The sequence below is a fragment of the Salmo salar genome, chromosome ssa15 (assembly GCF_905237065.1).
Source record: "Salmo salar chromosome ssa15, Ssal_v3.1, whole genome shotgun sequence".
In the NCBI taxonomy this organism is placed as follows: Eukaryota; Metazoa; Chordata; class Actinopteri; order Salmoniformes; family Salmonidae; genus Salmo; species Salmo salar.
The window spans coordinates 81,804,172-81,809,839 of record NC_059456.1 but is presented as its reverse complement, the minus strand read 5'-3'; the positions used below and the strand labels follow the sequence as shown (position 1 = coordinate 81,809,839).

Below are 5,668 nucleotides of genomic sequence, written 5' to 3'. Positions count from 1 at the left end.
GAAAGCAGTAGTAAGTAAGTAACCTTCAAAAAAATGAACATGAGTACTTTATACATAACTTTATTGCATTTGATGGTCATCTCCCAAATATGACCATTTATACCCTTGATAGTTGTATCCTTCCTTAGGAAACTGTCTGCTGATAGCTGACAACAGGTTTGCAGGTTTTTTGATGTGCTGTTCTAGAGTTCCATGTTCCAGCAGACTGGGAATAGGGGGATGACGTGTTCGTTTTTATGAAAGTCTAGGAGACTTGGAGGGAGGAGAGTGCATGAGTTTTAGTGAGTACAGTAAATCCAATCCAACCAGTTGCCCTAGATAATAAGCAATACGTCCCAAGTGGGTGTGGTATATGGTCAATATACTGTGACTAAGAGCTGTTCTTATGACGCAAGGAGTGCCTATATGCAGCTCTTAGCTGTGATATATTGGCCATATACCACAAACCCTAGGTGCCTTATTGCTATTATAAACTGGATACCAACGTAATTAGTGCAGTAAAAATAAATGTTGTCATACATGTAGTATACGGTCTGATATACCACAGCTGTCAGCCAATCAGCATTCAGGGCTTGAGCCACCCAGTTTAGAATATGCTATATGTCATTACCATAGTAAAGGAGGTTTACGTAGTGCATAAAGTATATTACCACCAGCAGAGCTTACTTCTCTGTTCTCTGGAGAGATCGCAGGTACAGTAGTTGGGCTGAAGGCTTTGGAATATTATGTCTCTTTAGCACCTGTAGAGAGATGGATAAAGGTACTAAATGCTCTTGAAAGAGAAAGCAAAAGTTAACATTTATATTGTTGATTGAGGATTATAAGGGTCCAAAAGACAAAAGGATGAGAAAAAGATGCAGCGCTCTGGTTTTCAATGGGAGGCGTAAAATAAAGTTTTTCCCCACTACACAGCCTTGTTGGACATGTGTTTCATGCATTTTGGTTTGAAGGTAGCCTTAATCTTTGGTTCAGGTTTTATCTTCATGTCTATAACTTCGCTCTCACTCCCTCTGAACACTAAGCCCTCACCCCTGACCTCCCATTGGCCCAGGGCCTCCTGCAAAACTATCTAATCACAGTATCTCTGACAGGGAGTTACTCCAGGAGTAGACAGGTTTAGGTCTTCTCCACTCCTCATGAGCGGAGTATTAGCTATACATATTTTTAAATATGCATGACTTACTGACATGGAATGCTCCATGTTCCTGCCTGTAGCAGGCCTCAAACTGGATGCAGGGATATGACCTGCCTTGGAGTATTGTTTTATTCACCTCCACCAGGCGCCTGGAAATCATGACAAACCCTCATAGATTAATAAAGAAAATGGTTACTGTATTTAGTCAATTGAAGTCATGACAGCCATAGGTTCTTTACACAGGAGTGTACAGGTTTTTGTTACTTTTTCAGTCACCAATAAATAAACAGGCAGTGGAATGAAGTATAATTTTGTACCTTTCATTACCAAAGCTGTGTTAGCATTTACTTCATATGTTGCTTTACAATCCTACCATTTTGTTAGTATCATTGATCTAAATGGGCAGTTCACATACAATATCCAATTCATAAGCATTGACTAATACCTCTAGTGTCAATTGGTGGTCTGGCAGCATGCTGCTTTCTAGTGATCTTACTCCCTCTCCACCTGAAATGCAATAACAAAAACATGAAAAGCAATACACCTCATCAGTCAGTAACTTGACTAACAAGGCTAATCAAACACTCATGTAAATGTGCACATCAGCCAAATAATACCTCCTTGCATCTGCAAAAACCTGAGCCTTACTTATGATTCAGTACTACACCAATTGGTTGAATTATTTATTTACTAGCTAATTAAATGGTAACAGGATAAACATACACACTTAATACGTTAAAAACAGGTCCCTACCGGACTGACAACAATAAGGCTGCTTGTTCTAAAAGACATGGAGCGGGCGAGAGAGAGAGAGAGAGAGACAGAGACACTTAACTTTGGTACATTTAGAAACTACTCTCACTTAACCTCTTACATCTAGATGTTCCGCTAGCGGAACACCTGCTCCAATATCCAATGATAGGCGTGGCGCGAATTACAAATTCCTCAAAAATACAAAAACTTCAATTTTTCAAACATATGACTATTTCACAGCATTTTAAAGACAAGACTCTCCTTTATCTAACCACACTGTCCGATTTCAAAAAGGCTTTACAGCGAAAGCAAAACATTAGATTATGTCAGCAGAGTACCAAGCCAGAAATAATCAGACACCCATTTTTCAAGCTAGCATATAATGTCACAAAAGCCCAGAAGACAGCTAAATGCAGCACTAACCTTTGATGATCTTCATCAGATGACACACCTAGGACATTATGTTATACAATACATGCATGTTTTGTTCAATCAAGTTCATATTTATATAAAAAAACAGCTTTTTACATTAGCATGTGACGTTCAGAACTAGCATACCCCCCGCAAACTTCCGGAGGAATTTGCTAACAATTTACTAAATTACTCACGATAAAGCATAACAATTATTTTAAGAATTATAGATACAGAACTCCTCTATGCACTCGATATGTCCGATTTTAAAATAGCTTTTTGGTGAAAGCACATTTTGCAATATTCTAAGTACATAGCCCAGCCATCACGGGCTAGCTATTTAGACACCCGGCAAGTTTAGCACTCACCAATATCACATTTACTATTATAAAAGTTTGATTACCTTTTGTTGTCTTCGTCAGAATGCACTCCCAGGACTGCCACTTCAATAACAAATGTTGGGTTGGTCCAAAATAATCCATCGTTATATCCGAATAGCAACGTTTTGTTCGTGCGTCCCAGAAACTATCCGAAATGTTAAATCAGGGTCGTGCGCATGGCGCAATTCGTGACAGAAAAATTCTAAATATTCCATTACCGTACTTCGAAGCATGTCAACCGCTGTTTAAAATCAATTTTTATGCCATTTTTCTCGTAGAAAAGCGATAATATTCCGACCGGGAATCTCCTTTTTCGGCAAACAGAGGAAAAAAATCACAGACGGGGGCGACCAGGTCACGCGCCTAAGCCCACAGTCCCTTGATCAGCCACTTGAGAAAGGCGATAATGTGTTTCAGCCTGGGGCTGGGATGACGACATTCAGGTTTTTCCCGGGCTCTGAGCACCTATGGACGACGTAGGAAGTGTCACGTTAGAGCAGAGATCCTTAGTAAAAGATAGAGATGGCAAAGAAGTTCCAGAAATGGTCAGATAGGCCACTTCCTGTAAAGGAATCTCTCAGGTTTTGACCTGCCATTTGAGTTCTGTTATACTCACAGACACCATTCAAACAGTTTTAGAAACTTTAGGGTGTTTTCTATCCATATATAATAAGTATATGCATATTCTAGTTACTGGGTAGGATTAGTAACCAGATTAAATTGGGTACGTTTTTTATCCAGCCGTGAAAATACTGCCCCCTAGCCATAAGAGGTTAAAGTACTCCTATACTTTGTACACGAACCGCCGCCCGCTTGGAGTAAGAAATCGTTAATATATTTATGCCGTGTATCTCTCTCTGAACCGGATCACCTTGGAAAGGGGGTTGGGGCCTTTTCGTGACACGCTTGTAAGGCTTCGATTGTACAAAAATGGTTCAAACACGTCTTCTACTGTAGTTCCTCTCTGTAGTTGTCCGGTATCTGGTGGCTTGTCATGTTGTCCTGAACAGAACTACAGAGTTTATTCTCCTTCCATTCGATCTGGAAGACGCTTCTTTGAAGATAGGCTAGACAGCCGTGTCGATGGTTCCTAATGGGGTGATGAGAGTAGCGTAATATGATGGTTTGAACAGAGTAGTAGAATGGTCCCACTTAAATTTAAATTCACTTTCGAAGATACTTTACTTAGGACAGCGAATCAGCCATACCAGTGATTGTCCGGGAGGTGAGTTTATCGTGAAAGTTCAGACCACTAAACGTGCAGCTGCAGCTCTACGTCTCTCTGGTCTGTTATGTTAATTTTGTTTCCCATCATTTATGCAGTTTGTTCGAGAGGGGCAGTTTCGTCAGGCTGACACACTCTCTGACCTCACTCGGGGGTGTGACTTGTACAAAGTTATGTGAAACTCTTATATTTCCTCAAATCACATCCCTCTCTTAAAAATACTTTCATCATTTTTTCATATTTCATTTACAATGCATAGGATGGACACTTCACACATGTAGTGGGTATAATTTCAAGTTACAGTATGTCCTTTATAACTTTTTTTATGATATCACAAAATTACATTAGTGTTCTGTAGATCGCCTCTGACCATTCCCCATGTTAGAAATATTGTTCCAGTATTTGCTTTAGAACGTGTTAGAGTTTCAGTAGGAAAAGTCTCTTGAAACAAAGACACATTCCTTTGGTGAACTTGGAGAGGGAGACCTAAATCTTGTCTCCTTGATTTACAACAGGGCGTGAGGTGTTCCCTCCTTCACCCTCTGCGGGTGAGAGGGGATCTGGTTGAAGTTAATCATTGCAAACCTGATCTGACCTATTTGGATTCTCACAGGACACTCATGACAATACAATACCCAACCAACACAGTCTAGTAGTCTATTTGCAGTGGAATTGGGAAGAGCATTAGACTTTTCTGTCACCAATTAATAAATAAACAAGCAGTGGAATGAAGTAGTTTGACAAAAAGTGTTCAAAAGTCAGAAACAAGTCTTTAAATTATAGCTGTAGTTTTTCTTTTCAAGAAACCTATTTAACGTTAGCTACACGGTGAAGTGATGTTGGCTACCATCCCCCTAGCAGTTTCCATTTAGCTAGCTAACATTAAATGGTATTTATATAAACTATCAATCAGATGGTTAACTAGATTTGTTTTCCCCTCGGATCTAAAATTGCCTGGTAAAGCTAGGATGAATGTCAGTGGCCAGATAGCTAACGCAACAGCGGCTGTCAATCCAAAGGCTGGTCTGGAATTCGTCTGAAATGTACAATTATATCATGATATTTCACATGATAAGCAAACTACTGTTATGACTTTTCACACCCCCAAAAAATCTATGTACACAGATAAGAGACGATTACCTTCAAGTAGATCGTTTTGGTTTTCTTTACCTCATCTTCTCTTGCTCATGTGCGCAGGTACTTCCTAATATTTGATTGATGGAACAATCCAGCCAATGGTTAGACGGCTGTGGTTTTGACAGAGGGAACTGGTTGGTCAGGAGTAAAAGGTCCTGCCCCAGAGTGCAAATCAAGATTTTACTTGCAAATCTCTTCCTTCAAATTTACAAACCTTTCTAGCCTGGTTCCTCTCTAGGTTTCTTCCTAGGTTTTTGTCCTTTCTAGGGAGTTTTTCCTCTGGAGTTTTTCCTAGCCACCGTGCTTATTTCACATGCATTGCTTGCTGTTTGGGGTTTTAGGCTGGGTTTCTGTACAGCACTTTGAGATATCAGCTGATGTACGAAGGGCTATATAAATACATTTGATTTGATTTCTACAACATGACAACAGTGAGAGAATTCAGAGTGCGTGCAGATTGAAAATCTGCAAATGTATTTTTGATTCACAGCAGAATATTCATAGTCGTAAATGGATTTGCAATAATTCTGATAATAAATTATGCTTGCAAATCTTATTGAATTTATTCAAACGTCAAGTTACAAGTTTTTGACCGTTGTTAAATCTTTCACACATTAAATTACACAT

The 5,668-nt window shown here is 39.5% G+C and overlaps 1 long non-coding RNA gene across 1 annotated transcript; it reads right to left on the bottom strand.

The window, feature by feature from the left end:
- Positions 1–666: 666 nt before the first annotated feature.
- LOC106572308 (uncharacterized) lies at positions 667–5,099 on the bottom strand. The gene is made up of 4 exons (XR_001321094.2): positions 5,045–5,099; positions 1,581–1,642; positions 1,184–1,284; positions 667–740 (listed from the first exon to the last, which is right to left on the bottom strand). It is a non-coding gene; the product is annotated as an uncharacterized lncRNA (long non-coding RNA).
- Between the last annotated feature and the right edge of the window lie 569 nt (positions 5,100–5,668).